Source organism: Orcinus orca, chromosome 3, assembly GCF_937001465.1.
Source record: "Orcinus orca chromosome 3, mOrcOrc1.1, whole genome shotgun sequence".
NCBI lineage: Eukaryota > Metazoa > Chordata > Mammalia > Artiodactyla > Delphinidae > Orcinus > Orcinus orca.
This window is the reverse complement of record NC_064561.1, coordinates 15287737-15304359: the sequence shown is the minus strand read 5'-3', so window position 1 is coordinate 15304359 and position 16623 is coordinate 15287737. Positions and strand designations below refer to the sequence as shown.

The window sequence follows — 16623 nt, the reverse complement described above, 5'->3', positions numbered from 1 at the left end:
TTGTGTCCTCCAAGAAAGATATATTGAAGTCCTAACCCTTGATACCTTAGAATGTGCTCTCATTTGGAAATAGGGTCATTTCTGATGTTACTAGTTTAGTTAAGATGAGATCATACTTGAATAGGGTGGGCCCCAATCCAGTATGGCTTGTGTCCTTATAAGAAGAGGAGAGAGACATACACAGGAAGAACTCCATGTGAGGATGAAGGCAAAGATTGGAGTGATGTATCTACAAACCAAGGATTGCTGCAGCCACCAGATGCCAAGACAGGCATAGGACAGACTCTTTCTCAGAGCCTCTAGAAGGAACCAACCCTGTTGATACCATGGTTTCAGACTTCTAGTCTCCACAACTTGAGAGAATACATTTTTATTGTTTAAGCCACCAAGTTGTTGGAACCTTGTTATGGCAGCCTTAGGAAACTAAGACAGTTACCTTCATAGTTTGAACCCAAGATGTCTTCCTGCCTCTTGCCTTCACACACCCACCACCCAGTCCAAACTGATCCATTCATAGCCCCCACATAGACCTTTTAGTTTTGACATATAGACTTACTCCACCATCTGGAAAACTTCCACATCTCCAACCTAACTCCCTTTCAAGTCCAGTTCAAGTCCCCTACCCCACTTCAGCTCCTTGCATGTTTATGATGAAAGCCAGAAAGCACTTTCTTGCCCTGTGAATTAGTCAGTGGGGAAAAGTGCTTTGAAGCCAGTAGTCAGAAACAGCAGGGGTGACATTTTCTCTTTTACTCATCTCCTCTCATGTCCTCACAACAGCTGGATCCAGAGTCTCGGCTTCCATTGAGGAACAGTCTCAGGGAAGCAGACTGATAATGGGGCCCAGACCTCAGCCCGGACCTGCACTGTAACCTTGGTCTCCTAGGGTCTCCTTGCAGGGCTGCTGCAAGTGTCACAAGATAGGGCAGTATGCCCTGCACATCAGGCCCTGCAGCCCTGCTCCTTTCCACCAGATGCTCTGCCGTACATCCTTACTTTGACTCGCTCACTTCTCAGATGAACAAATGTGGGCCTTGGGATGAAACTTTGCTCCTAGCCCCCAAGCTGTGGCTTTTGATAATTCTGTCTCTACCTCTTGAACTAAAGAAAAAAGCTGGGACTCAGGGATGGGATCTTCATGGTTGGTCCAGTGGTTTCTTCACATATGACAACTGCCTCTTTATTTTCCCTGCAGGTCCCGGGAAGTGGGACTTCCACAGACCAAGGGCCCATGGCCCCATCTGAATCTCACTTATTCCAAGCCTCAAACTCAGACCACTCCTGCACATCTGTGTTCCTGGCTTATGAGCTCCATGGGAAATGATGGGTGAGAGCACTGTGGCAGCAACTGAAGCTAAACCTTCTTCAGATCTAGTCTTGCAGGTACTGTTCTAGCTGCTTTGAACTCAGGTGCTCTGGCTCCAGAGTCCAGGTAAGAAAACTGTAAGCTTTTATATTTTCCTTATGCTCAGGATCTTACAAAGAGCATAATAGCTATTGGTGGGTCCACCAGGGTCCCAAAGATGAGGGGGAGCTGCATAGTTGGTCACCCTTCTCTAGCGTGGACACTGCCTATGCTCAGCCTGACTCTATCACCTCTGGGCCCTTACCTGGCTCCTTAAACTTTGACCCAAGTCATTTTTCACCCATTTTACATGTTCAGGAAGAGTGGGATTTTGATGAGTTGGACAGCTGCCAGGTATACAAATGGGTACCATAAAGAGAGATTGAGTATGTTTGTAGAGCTCTTATTTCCTCCTCCACCTTCACATGACACAGATCTGTCTTTGAAAGAAGTGCAAACACCATCTGTCTCTTGTTAGCAAGTAGCAGAGGCCTTGGATACTCTAAGACCCTGTTCTCCTGGAGACAACCTGCCAGGGATTGTGCAAGTGGTGGGCGGTCCCAGGTCAGGACTGGACAACTTGACACCATCACATCTCTTTGACAGATGTCTACCCACATGTTATCAGGGATAGATAGCAATAAAACCCCTGCCTGAGATGATAGTCAGTGATTAAGAAACTTATTTTCCCCTACCCTGGCTTTCCTCCTCCCTGTCTTTCTCTTTAGTTTGAGAAGATTGGATGTGACACCCAGTCTCAAAAGACTCCCTTCTGAAGAAAATCCTTTCTCAGCAGCCTGGAGGATCAGTCCTTTTCAACATGCCCATGCTGATGAATGCACTTGTTCAGTTGTATGCATTTGCCCTTGCTTTTCAGCTAGTTCCATTCCTGGTCTCTATCCTGCATCTTGAGATTTTAGAGGGTAGAAACAGTATCTTCTACTTTTGTTCAAGTCAGATGCTATGACATGGAAACTTCATGGTCTTTAGACAGCAGTGTGAATAGCAAGTTGGAGATGACAGTGTGTTATCCTGTGTATCAGCCAGGAGAGGTTAGGTACTGCTGGTGTAACAAGCAACCCCAAGATGCTGGAAGCTACAACATCAAAGATGTATTCCTTGCTCATGCTATCTGAGTCAGTTGCATTTCCTCTCCATGTCATTTTAACTAGGGACCCAGGCTGATGGAGAAGATCCTATTTAAAGAATTGCTGGTTGTCATGATGGAGAGAAAAGAGAGCATGGTGATTAACACCACTGGACTGTGCAATTAAAAATGGTTAAGAAGGAGCTTCCCTGGTTGCTCAGTGGTTGAGAGTCTGCCTGCCGATGCAAGGGACACGGGTTTGTGCCCCAGTCCGGGAAGATCCCACATGCCGCGGAGTGGCTGGGCCCGTGAGCCATGGCCACTGAGCCTGCGTGTCCGGAGCCTGTGCTCCGCAACAGGAGAGGCCACAACAGTGAGAGGCCCGCGTACCGCAAAAAAACAAAAATGGTTAAGAAGGTAAATTTTGTTATGTGTATTTTACTACGACAAAATATGAGAGAGAGAGAGAGAGAGAATGGAAAACTATTACACACTAGCAAGTCATATGACCTGCCATCAATGAGACAGGGGAGTATAATCTACCCCAGGAGGGTCCATGAATCTCTGGAAATATTAGTATTGTCTCCCAGACCCTACTTGGATGCAAGAGCAAGCTTTTGGCTATCTATTCCTCTCAGGATTGGGGAAGTGGGGCAGCTGCAAGGTAGAGTGAGCCTCCTCTGGCTCTCCTGATGTTGATGGCAATTAGTGGTGGGGACGATGGGCATTAGAGGGAATCAGAAGACCTAGATAGCTCTCTTTCAGCATCAGCCAAGCTTTGTATCTTCTCTGAGCCTCAGATTCCTCATCTGAAAAGGAGCTTGGACTTGACGAGTGCTAAGTCTGGTGTTGGCTGGAGCTGATTGCAACTATGTGAAGAGCCAAGATCTGTCAGGGGAGTGACTCATGGTTTGCCCTGAGATAGCAGAGTACAATGTGAAATAGCAGGTACTCTTGTCCAGGCCCTCACCTAAAGTCTCCACCTGTTTTCACATCTTGGCTTACTTTTCCCCCAGCTTGGTATTCCCTCTTCTTTATTCTCTGCTTCCTCAAAATCTGTTTGTATCCCTCCTTAGAGAAATTCTACTCTCCCATGGCAGGGAGAGCGTCTCACAGTTTTCTGGTTCACGCACTCATGTCTTATCTTCCCAACTGTCTATAACCTTCTTGAAGTTTACATCTAAGTTTTGTACTTCTTTTCTTAAGCTCCTCCTACCCTGCTTCTTCCCCACCTCCTACCATATCTTTCACAGAGCTGGACTCAATTGCAGTTTTTAAAGCACCAACTATGGTTTGCATATATTACCTCATTTGGTTCTTATAACATTACCCTAAGGAAGATATTATTTCCCTCATGATAACATCCAACTCATAGCTCTTTGGACAATCCAGTGAAATGTAAAATATTTAGTGCCATGTTTGGTATGTAGTGAATGATCAATAAGTAGCAGCTACTGCTATTATTGTTACTACACTGATGAAAACATTGAGGTTTGGAAAGGCCAAATCATGAGCACCTATTGCACAGTTAGGGGCTGAGTTTGAATTCAGATTCTTTTGATTCCAAAATCCAGTGACTTTATTTCTGTTCTAGCCCTCCTGGGTATATGTTGGATTGACATTCCCCACTCTGTGCAAGGTAGTATGACCATGAATCCTTGCTTCGGCAAAAGGTGACATTTGTCACACTCTGCTGCCCCCATGAAGCATGGACATTCAGTTCTCAGAGTCAAAGGAGAAAGCACTAGTGATGGGCTCACTGTAGGGCTCAAGTAACATGAACACTGATGTCTGTGTGTTTATTGTTTCAGGAAGCTTTTCCATCCCCTCAACAATGGCAGTCTCTCCTGTCATTATCATCACAGGGCACACACTAAACCATTCACAGCTCTGGTTCTCCACAGTTTACAAAGAACTTTGTCAGACATGTGGTGTCTCTTTGCTCTGCCCAAGCCTCCTGCAAAGGGTGTGCTTCTCCCTGCACAGTGCCGCTGCGTGCTGCTGCCTGGCCAGGTGAGGGGGTGTGTCTCAGGCTATGATCAGGGAGTGAGGCTAAGAACAGGCCCCTGCCTCTGCCTCTCAGGGCCTGGGCCACACACTGTGTCCCTCTGTATCCACCTCATGGCATACCGCTGTATGCTGGCCTGGATCAGCCTCTCCTGGAGGTGGGAGATGGGAGCCCCTCTCTCTTAGAAACTTCCAAGCTGGAAGTCCATAGTGACAGGTGCTTCACATGTGCAAGTCCCTGGGGCTGGGGGGAATTCAGCGGCTCTGATTCACAGTGGTGTGAATGCAGATCTCAAGTTGCTCCCAAGAGCAGTTTTGGTGGGAAGAGAGAGATTACAGAGCTTACATGGATGGGTACACATGTGGGTGCAGCCAGCAGGAAGGATTGTATTTGGGTGCTGGCTGTGGGGAGCATAAACTGGAGACCCTAGCGGCAGGTTGTTTGACTCCACAATGATACCCCTTCCGGTTGAGCCTCCCCTTACAGATGGGTGCCTGGAATTGTCTTCCCCTGTTAGACTGTAGCTGGTGCTCACTATGGACATGGCTATCCTCACCTTAATCTTCCAGGCTGGAAGCGCTGGCGGGCTACATGGGCACCCACTTCCCAGTTCGAGTAACTGGCCAGCATGGGGATTATTGCTGCTCAACTAAGTCTGAGCTCATGTCAGAAATGTGCGGCCGAAGGGGAGGCGGAGGGAGTGGGGCTGAGGGTGAAGAGGGCACCACAGAGTGGGTGTGGAAACCAAGAAGGGGACAGATATGTGCTAGTCTCCTTGGGTGCTGGAGAGAAGCTCTTTGATCTTCTTCCCTCATAAAGAGGTAAACCTCAACAGAAATTAGAACCGTGGTCTGGTGAGCTAGCTTGGGACTGTGTATGTCCCAGTTAAGAGGCCAGAAACATTAGTAGGAGATGGAACAATTTAAGATGACTCTGGTTTCTGGAGTGGCTGACTGGCTGGATTACAGTACCAGTGCCTACAATGGGAGAGGGAATAGGAGAATAAACAGGTTTGAGAAGCCAAGTTGAGCTTAGCTGGAGTGGTGTTGAATTTCAGTTCCCCATCAATATCCTGGTTGAGATGGAGACACCAGAATGGCACTCTGGAGAGGGAGAGTTCTGGACCTGAGGAAAAGGTGACCTTGAGTCCTCCTCAGTGGGTGGGGTGGGGGGCGGTTCTTCAGTTATTAAAGTTTGCTTTGGACACACCTCAAAGCTCATTGGAAACCTGTAGAAAACACCATGGTTGAGAGGGGCTCCCCTGGGGGAAGGCTGAGTTTTTTGGGCCGAATGTGTGTGTTTGTGTGATGTTAATTTTTTTCTAGCTTATAGATGTCAAACCCAGCTGAGACAACCTTACCCCAAAGAACAGTTGAGAGGACTGACACTCCTCCCACCCCTCACCACTGCTACCGAGGAAGCTGTGTTTCAACCAGGGCTCCATAATCTGATTGCAGGGCTGTTGCCAGGAATTCTCTGGAGATGGTCTTCTGTATGCTGAGGCCCATGAGTTTCACAGTAACTCCATCATAAATGTACAGGGAAATGCTCTAAATGATTAACCTGCTCCTTTACCTGCCCTTGGCTTTTACTGTAAGCAGATGCCACCCATATGGAAATGGTGGGGGGAGGGGATGGGAGGGCCCGATGTGCTTCATGAGATCTCCAGAGTGGCCTGAGATCTATGTAAAGCATGGATAAAACATGTGTTGGGACCACTGTAGAAGGTTCTGGGGATCCAAGCTGTGTCTGCCAGGAGCATGCAGCAGTAGGACGGGTGATGGGGGCAGCTGTGGTCTTGGGGTTGGTTTGGAGTCAGTAGCCTTGTTGTTGAGTCCTACCTCTGCCCCTTCACAGCTTCAGTGAGCTCTGGAGGCCCCAAGCTGGTGCACATAGGGCAGACGGGACATGATATCTTGGATTTGATACCCCCATCCAGCTGCCTTGCTCTTTGAGCTCAGATGGAACCCCGGGAAGAATACACTTTTGAGAAGTTGCTGAGTGGGAATTAGGGTTAGGGGCAAAGAGGAGAGGCAGCACTTGGGACCTGTGTACCTCTCCCCACTTGCTCTGCCTAGAGAGAGAAACAAAATCCAGTGTTCCACCCTCCTACCTACCCCACCCCAAGTAAGGATGATCCTGAGGCTCTCTCCTCCACCCAGTCACATTGGCCATTGCCTGGGTGTGGGGCTAAGTACAGATAAGCCTTCCGTTCATCCTTTCCCATCAGAACTCTGGAAACTCCCTTCCTCCTCCCAGCCTCTCTCTTTCTAAGAAGGAAAAAGTAAAGTTGTGCATCACACCTCACACCTCCTAGAGTTCATCAGTGGAGAGGATTCTGTATTGCCTGAGGCCCGACACATGCTATTTAATACCCACATCGCTAATCTTATGCTAACAATTAGCTTTTTTTTAAACATAGCAAACAATCATCAATCATCTAAATATCTGTACTTGGGTTTAACAAATTACATTTCCCCAAATGCATTCGTTGTAAAATGAACAAAACACTTCTACGTGTTGAATTAGTCACAGCCTGATGTGTCAGCTGCCTGTGAAACAATTTAATCCTTTTAGTGCACTGAGAAGGTATGCACAGCTTTATAGGATTGCAAAGTCCACCATTGTGGGGACACCAGCACTGCTTCTAACTGCTCTAACGCCAGGAATTGATGGATAATTGTTTACCTTTTCTTCCTTTTTGTCCTACTCTTTCTTAGGGTTTGCCTCCCTCAGGTCTCATGAATATCACTATTCTTACTCCTCCCCATCATGCTGTAATCTTACCAGAACTTTAAAGCAGAAATGGTATCCTTCCAGCCACGTCCTTGGTCTGGGTAACTGAGCAGGTAGCTCTCATTGGGTCCTGACATATGTATGTAGTTCCAGGTGATTCAAAACTACCTCTCTTAAGTGATCTCCATTAAACTTGTCAGTAAGACTTTAAAGTCCACACTGTTCTCATAAATTTCTTGTTTGTCTTGTTTTGTTTTGTTTTGCGGTACGAGGGCCTCCCACTGTTGTGGCCTCTCCCGTTGTGGAGCACAGGCTCCGGACGCGCAGGCTCAGCGGCCACGGCTCTCGGGCCCAGCCCCTCCGTGGCATGTGGGATCTTCTCGGACCGGGGCACGAACCCGTGTCCCCTGCATCGGCAGGCGGACCCTCAACCACTGCGCCACCAGGGAAGCCCTCTTGTTTTGTTTTTACAATGTAGTCTTTCCCCAGTTGTGTTCTCTTGGTGTTGACTTGGCCAGTGCTGTGTATCTAAGAGCCTGGTCAATGTGGTATGGAGACTTGACCTGCTAGCAGAGTTAAACACCCTGGAATCCTCCTCTGTATTCTGTTATAATCAGTGGGCCCTGGAGGATCCAATTTCCAGGATGTGTAGGAGTCAAAGATAAAGAAACCTGGACTAGCTAAAGTGGTAAGGACAGATTTTAATCAGTAATATACAATTTCAGTAGGGAAAAGAGTCCAGCATGAATTGAACTCAACTTTGATGTGTACAGGGGTGATAGGAGGTTTTAAAGAGAGAATGAGGGACTAGGGATGGGGAATTGAGGGGTCCAGGGGCTTGAGCAGAGACAGGGAAGTGAAAAATTACAAAAATAGTGAAGAGGGGATTGGTTCATGTGAAGCCCATCTGCGTTAGCTAACTGGTGCTTATAGAAGTTAGGCCCCTGCCCTCCCACACAGGTTGGGAAACAGGTGCTGGCTGGAGCAGTCAATTCTTCTGGCAGCCTTGAGTTTTCTCAGTAGGGATTTTTAAGTTGGGGTCATCCTAGGGTTGTGATCTTGAGCCGTTAGAAACTATGTTGGGGTTTTGTGCAAGTCTTTATAGGCCAGGGTGAGGTCCAGTGGAGAAGAGGAGCCTGGCTAGAATTTGGTCAGGGAGAGGATCTTTGTCAGGGCGTTGAATCTAGGTGAATGAGCTTTCCTTTAGGAACTTGGCTCCTTCTTCCCTGTGGAACACACTCTTGAACCCCCTCCTCCTGGTTCATCTTGTTTTATCTGCTTCTATTTGGTACATTTAGAGTTAGATCCTAATCTTTTCCCCTCCTCCTGCTTATACAGAAAATGACGTGTGCAGATTTTCCTCAACTTACAAGGGATAAGCTCCAATAAACCCACTGTAGGCTGAAAATGTCATAAGTAGAACATGCATTTAATACATCTGACCTACCAAACATCATAGCTTAGTCCAACCTACCTTAAAAGTTCTCAGAACACTGGGACTTCCCTGATGGTCCAGTGGTTAAGAATCCACCTCCCAATGCAGGGGACACGGGTTTGACCCCTGGTGGGGGTAAAAAGATCCCACATGCCGCGGGGCACCTAAGCCTGTGTGCCACAACTACTGAGCCCATGCCACAACTAGAAAGAAGTCCACGTGCTGCAAGGAAGAGTCCATGCACTGCAAAGAAAGATCCCACATGCCACAACAAAGATACCATGTGCTTCAACTAAGACCTGATGCAACCAAATAAATAAATATTAAAAAAAGAAGATGCGAGATATATATATATATATATATATATATATATACACACACACACAATGGCATACTACTCAGCCATAAAAAAGAATAAAATTTTAAAAAATGTTCTCAGAATACTAATATTAGCTTAAAGTTGGGTAAAATCAAAGAACACAAGATCTATTTTATAATAAAGTATTGAATATCTCTTGTAATTTATTAAATATAGCACTGAAAGTGAAAAACAGAATGGTTGTACGGGTATAGAATGGTTCTAAGTGTATTGGTTGTTTACTTTCATGACTGCATGGCTGACTAGGAGCTGTGGCTCACTGCCACTGCCCAGCATCATGAGAGAGTATAGTACCACATATTGCTAGCCCAGGAAAAGATCAAAATTCAAAGTATGGTTTCTACTGAATGCGTATTACTTTTGCACCATTGTGAAGTCAAAAAAACATGAGTCAAACCATTGTAAGTCTGTACTTAGCAGAAGAAGCAAAAACCCATTTCTCGTGAACACTTCCTGTATCGGTTTTCTGTGGCTGCTGTAACAAATTACCATTCAGCTGTGGCTCAAAACAACGTAAATTTATTCCCTCACAGTTCTGGAGGCCAGCAGCCTGAAATCAGTTTCACTGGACTGAAATCCAAGTGTTGGTAGGGTCACACCCCCTCCAGAGGCTCTGGGAGAGAATCCATCTCTTGCCTCTTCCAGCTTCTGACTGCTGGCATCCCTTGGCTTGAGGCTGCATCCCTCCAATCTCTGCCTTCACAAACACATCACCTTCTCCTCTTCTCTGTGTCAAATCTCTTCCTGCCTGTATCTTATAAGGACACTTGTGATGGCAATTAGGGTCCACCCACATCACCCAGGATCCCAATGCAGGATCCTTAACTTGATCACATTTGCAAAGTCTTTGCTATCTAAGGTAACATTCTAAGGTTCCAGGGATTAGGAACTAATATATTTGGGGCCCGTTATCCAGGCTATTACCCTTCCCTACTTGGTAAACTGGATAGAAATGAAACATATTACCTTCCACTGGCTGAACTTTTTTCTTTGAGGGTCACTGTGAACTCATGGTCTTTCAGAGTCTTGCTTATATATTAATATTTGCTGCTCAGATTGTCACATCATGGCCAATAGGTTGGCTCCTTGGTCCTTCATATGTGACACTGACATTTGTGAGAAAATTTCTGCTTTCTGGATGACAGAAGTAATCCCAGGGCTGTTAACTTTCCTTTCTGACACACAGAATGGCTGTCTTCATGGACTCCTGCTTCCTCTGGGTCAAGCCAGCATAAGATTCAAATGCCTGGGCACTGTGAAGGGGTATGAATCAGGGGTGTGAGAAGCGCTGCTGCTGGGGCCAAGGGGGTCACTTTCAGGAGTGTCAAAGATGGAAAAGATGCAACTTTTTAAGGTTCTTCCTTCCCACTGGTTTTTCTACTGTCACATGCAATGTTACTAACACCTTACTTTTCTCGTTGCATGAGGTCTCATCAACACTGCAGCCTTCTCTGAGCCGATGTCAGCAGTGGTCCTTGGCAGGGGCCCTTGCAGAATGGCTCTTTGGCCCCTAGCTTTCTCCATTAATGTAAGGCACCCCTCTCCCTGGAAAGAGAGTGAGAGCACCTCAGCAGACCTCCTCTTCTCTGACTGTAGGCTCCGAATTCTCTGTCTCTGGCCCTAGTTAGCAGAATAAGGAAATCTTGCCACTGACATATCCCCCTTTTATGTTATCATAAGGAGCAGCTTCTTCTTCACCAATGCAGCCTCTCTATTCAGTGAGCAAGGACTGAAAGGTAGCAGATGGTCCTAAGGTGTCCTGGTAAGCTGTGAATCACAGAGAGGGGATACTACCATGACGTGAGGGTGCAGACAGCCTGGTGACATCTGTGTGACAGGGTCCAGCTCTGCTGACTGCTCGCTTGGGAGCCTGCTCACACTGGCTGCAGACACTGCCCTCCTTGGGTGCTGTGTGGCTGGGCAGCCTATTCAGATCTGAAGGTCTCAGTCCAGGTTATAGTATAGACTGTGGTTTCTTTTATTTTTTTTTTTTTGCAGTACACGGGCCTCTCACTGTTGTGGCCTCTCCTGTTGCAGAGCACAGGCTCTGGACACGCAGGCTCAGCGGCCATGGCTCACAGGCCCTGTCACTCCGCGGCATGTGGGATCCTCCGGGACCGGGGCATGGACCCGCGTCTCCTGCATCGGCAGGTGGACTCTCAACCACTGCGCCACCAGGGAAGCCCCTAGCTATGGTTTCTAAACTACTGGCTCTGACCTGTTACTGAGTCATAAAGTCAATACAGTGGGTCTTGACTAGCTTTTACAAATAGTAATTATTGTCACTGTACAAACATGTAAACATCCCTCACTGTCAAGCTCTGTCTGAAGTGCTCTACATGTATTTCCTCATTTAATCTTCATGTCCACCCTATGAGTAGGGCTATTATTATTTCCAGTTTTCACAAGGGGAAACTAAGGCACAGAGCCCTTAAGTCACAGAGTTAATACCTGGCAGAACTGGGATATTTATTTATTTATATTGAAATATATTTGACATATAATATTTTGTAAATTTAAGAGTTACAACATTTTGGTTCTATACATTGATATGATTTCCACTGTAAGGATAATTAGCACCTCTATCACATTACATAATTATCCTTTCTTTTAAGTAGTTGGAATAATTAAGTCCTAGTCTCTTAGCAAGTTTGATGATTATAATAATACAATATTGTTGTCTATATTCACTGTATTGTGCATTGTATCTCTAGGGCTTATTTACTACTTGTTGTAAGTTATAGCCTTAAACAACATTTGTCCTGTCTCTTCACCCCCCCACACACACACCTGGTAACTACCATTTTATTCTCTGTTTTTACAAGTTAGGTTTTTAAAATTTTTACATATGAGTGATATCATACAGTATTTGTCTTTCTCTGTCTGACTTATCTCACTTAGCATAATGTGCTCAAGGTCCATCCATGTTGTTTTTGCAAATGGCAGGATGTCCTCCTTTCTCATGGCTGAATAATATTCCATTATGTATATATAATATGTATATAATATCCATTATATATAATATTTCATTACATGTTATATATATATATGTATAAAACATCTCCTTTATCCATTCATCTGTTGATAGGCATTTAGATTGTTTCCATATCTTAGCTTTTGTGAATAATGCTGCAATAAACATGGGAGTGTACATATATATTTGATATCCTGTTTTCATTTCCTTTGGGTATACATTCAGAAGTGGAATTGCTGGGTCACATATGGTAGATCTATTTTTAATTTTTTGAAGACCCTTCATATTGTTTTCCATAGTGGTTAAACTAATTTACATTTCCACTAACAGTTTATAAGGGTTCCCTTTTCTCCATGTCCTTGACAACATATCTCTTTTCTTCTTGATGATAGCCATTCTAATAAGTGTTAGGTGGTATCTCATTGTGGTTTTGATTTGCATTTCCCTGATGTTTAGTGATGTTGAGCATATTTTCATGTGCCTGCGGTGATTTGGATGTCTTCTTAGGAAAAATGTCTATTTAGTTCTTCTGTCCATTTTTTAACTGGATTTTTTGGATTCTGAGTTGTATGAGTTCTTTATATATTTTGGATATTAACCCCTTATCCAATATATGGTTTGCAAAATTTTTCTCCAATTCTGTAGGTTATCTTTTTATTTTGTAAGTGGTTTTTGTTTGTTTGTTTGCTTTTTGCTTTGCAAAAGCTCTTAAGTTTTGTGTAGTCCCAATTGCTGATTTTTGCTTTTTTGTGTGTGTTTTTGGTATCATATCCTAAAAAATCATTTCCAAAACCACTGTCCAGGAGTGGTTTTTCTTTCCCTAACCTTTCTTCTTGGAGTTTTATAGTATCAGGTTTTATGTTTAAGTTTTTCATTCATTTTGAGTTAATTTTTGTGAGTAATTTTGTGGGGTCCAATTTTATTGCTCTGCACGTGTTTGTCCAGTTTTCCCAACATTTGTTAAAGAGACTATCCTCTCCCTATTGGATGCTTTTAGCTTCCTTGTTGAGTATTAGTTGACTGTATAAACAGGAGTTTAATTCTGGGCCCTCTATTATGTTCCATTGGTCTATGTGTCTATTTTTGTGCCAGTACCATACTGTTTTTGTTACTGTGGCTCTGTAGTATAGTTTGAAATCAGAAAGTGTAATACCTTTGGCTTTCTTCTTTTTTCTCAGGATTGCTTTTGATATTTGGAGTCTTTTGTGGTTCCATACAAATTTTAGGATTGTTTTTTCTATTTCTGTGAGAAATGTCATTGGTTTTTTGATGGAGATTGCATTGAATCTATAGATGGATTTGGGTAGTATGGACATTTTAACAATATTAATTCTTCTGATCTATGAACACAGGATGTCTTTCCATTTGTTTGCATCTTCTTTGATTTCTTTCAGCAAGTTTTGTGGTTTTCATGTACAGATATTTCACTTCCTTGGTTAAACTTATTTTGAAGTATTTTATTGTTTTTATGTTACTGTGAACAGAATAGTTTTCTTTATTTCTTTTTCAGCTATTTCATCCTTAGTGTATAGAAATGCAATTGATTTCTGTTTGTCAATTTTGTATCCTTCAACTTCAGAAGTAGAATTTAAACCCAATTGGGCTGTCCCTAGAGTCTGTGATCATAATTGCCATACTTTCTGTCCATCAGTATAGAAAAAACAAAACAAAGCAAAGCAAAACAAAACAAAAGAGGAAATAGAATAGAGAATATTAGATTGCTTGTACTAAGGATTAAGTATTATTTTATGAAACTTATTCAAGTTGTGTTTTCACTGAACTGAAGTTGGGTCTGCTCACCTAACATGGAGCAAAGCCTATCTACTGACATCTGGTTGTGGTGAAGGAAAGTACAGCGTTTATTGTAGGGTGCCAAGCAAGGAGAATGGGCAGCTCATGCTCAAAAGACCCAAACTCCTCAATGGCTTTTAGGGAAGAGTTTTTAAACACAGTGTGAGGGAGAGTGTCACAGGGTGCATGATCAGTTTGTTCACAATTTTCTGATTGGCTGATGGTTAGATAACAGTGTGATGTTTTGCATATCACAATCATCAACCTTCTGGTTAACTTTTTCCAACTGGTGGGGGTTTTGGTATCTCTAAAACAACTCAAGGATATGGCTCTGGATATTATCTATAGCCCTTGAGGAGGAACTAACAATCCTTGACTTTGTTTTATGGCTAAACTATTATTATTTTGTCTTGCTTGACTGGTTAACTTTTCTGATTAAATTTGCTCTTTGGAACTCAGGAAGGTCTCAGAGGCTAGAAGTATTTTACAAACAAGAGGTGGAGGACATAGGGATTCTGTCCTTGGGAAGGCCCCATGGGGTCATGCTTGATTTCGGTGTGTGTATGTATTGGGTTGCAATGTGAAATCTATTTCTTAAAATTGGTCATGATCAAAGAGTTTGAAAAGTTCTTACTGGCCCAGAAGATATTCTGTCTGATGTGAATTTACAAATATATGGTTCAGCCCATTGCAGACTGAGTTTATAATTTAACTCCCAGGTAGCAATGATAAACAGTAATATAATGGAACACAACATCATAAGCTATGCTACGTGCTAACAGCTACGATTTATTGAGGCCTACTGAATGCTAAGCACTTTGATCACATCTTCATAAGGTCTAAATGAAAATGGAAGGCTGAGAGTGGAATAAGGGGCTAACGTCATCTGAACCCCAGGACCTGCGTCTTATGGGGCTGTTCTCACCAAGCTCTAGATTTCTCTCCAGAAATAATTTGATGTCTTAAAACTCTCTCGGAATTTCCTGGAAATTGACTTGACAGAAAAAGTTGGCCATAAAGTAGGTCATCTTAGTGGATAGTCCCTAAAATGTCAGCATACTCAAATATATCTTTATCTACTTACTCCCTTCCTCCTCTTTGTGTTTCTGGGAATCCCTACCAGCCTTAGGAGAGAAGGTCTGGCATTTTTCACTATCCTCCAGGATAATGGCTTCTGTTCTCCGAATTCACTGGCTCTCTACATCTTTATATCATTTACATTCAGCAAGTTAATTTACCTCTGTGAGACTCATGTTTGCATATCTTACAATAGAAATAATAATAAGGTTTACCCTACGGTGTTTCTATGAGTATTTAATGAGTATATATATAATCTATGTATAGGATTCCAGCTAACAAAAATAAACTTCCCTGGAGAAAGATAAGCACTCAAAAATATTAGCTGTTCACAGGACAGGATCTCTGGTGCCTGACCCAGTACCCTGAACATACATATGTTATTAAGTATATTGTAGATTTATTGATATAATTCCTACTCCTACCATTTTGCTTTCCCACTAACAATTGAATGAGAGTTCCTGTGGTTCTACATCCTTGTCAGCATTTGGTGTTGTCAGTATTTTGGATTTTAGCCATTCTAATAGGTGTGTAGTGGCATCACATTGTTGTTTTAATTTGCATTTCTCTAATGACTTATGATGCTGAATAAACTTTCATATGTTTGTTTCTCATCTGCATAACTTTTGTGAGATTTCTGTTCAGATCTATTGCCCATTTTTTAAAACATCTTTATTGGAGTATAATTGCTTTACAATGGTGTGTTAGTTTCTGCTTTATAACAAAGTGAATCAGTTATACATATATATATGTTCCCATATCTCTTCCCTCTTGCATCTCCCGCCCTCCCACCCTCCCTATCCCACCCCTCCAGGCGTTGCTTCCCACTAGCTATCTAGTTTACGTTTGGTAGTGTATATATGTCCATGCCACTGTCTCACTTTGTCTCAGCTTACCCTTCCCCCTCCCCGTATCCTCAAGTCCATTCTCTAATAGGTCTGTGTCTTTATTCCAGTCTTGCCCCTAGGTTCTTCACGGTCTTTTTCTAAAAATTTTTTCAGATTCCATATATATGTGTTAGCATACGGTATTTTTTTTCTCTTTCTGACTTACTTCACTCTGTATGACAGACTCTGGGTCCATCCACCTCACTACAAATAACTCAATTTCATTTCTTTTTATGGCTGAGTAATATTCCATTGGATATATGTGTCACATCTTCTTTATCCATTCATCTGTTGATGGACACTTAGGTTGCTTCCATGTCCTGGCTATTGTAAATAGTGCTGCAATGAACATTTTGGTACATGACTCTTTTTGAATTAAGGTTTTCTCAGGGTATATGCCTAGTAGTGGGATTGCTGGGTCATATGATAGTTCTATTTGTAGTTTTTTAAGGAACCTCCATACTGTTCTCCATAGTGGCTCTATCGATTTACATTCCCACCAACAGTGCAAGAGTGTTCCCTTTTCTCCACACTCTCTCCAGCATTTATTGTTTCTAGAATTTTTGATGATGGCCATTCTGACTGGTGTGAGGTGATACCTCATTGTAGTTTTGATTTGCATTTCTCTAATGATTAATGATGTTGAGCATTCTTTCATGTGTTTATTGGCAATCTGTATATCTTCTTTGGAGAAATGTCTATTTAGGTCTTCTGCCCATTTTTGGATTGGGTTGTTTGTTTTTTGTTATTGAGCTGCATGAGCTGCTTGTAAAGTTTGTAGATTAATCCTTTATCAGTTGCTTCATTTGTAAATATTTTCTCCCATTCTGAGGGTTGTCTTTTGGTCTTGTTTATGGTTTCCTTTGCTGTGCAAAATCTTTGAAGTTTCATTCGGTCCCATTTG

General features: G+C 43.2%; 1 protein-coding gene across 2 annotated transcripts in view; it reads left to right on the top strand.

Annotated features, from left to right (window-relative positions):
• Positions 1 to 1245: 1245 nt before the first annotated feature.
• Positions 1246 to 16623, top strand: part of LYPD8 (LY6/PLAUR domain containing 8) — a 36858-nt gene continuing 21480 nt past the window's right edge. Inside the window, exon 1 of one of the 2 annotated variants that reach the window (XM_033413497.2) lies at positions 1246 to 1383. The gene's annotated coding sequence lies outside the window, so the exon portion shown is untranslated. Of the gene's footprint in view, positions 1433 to 16623 lie in introns of both variants that reach the window. The other variant, XM_033413496.2, reaches the window with a different exon arrangement.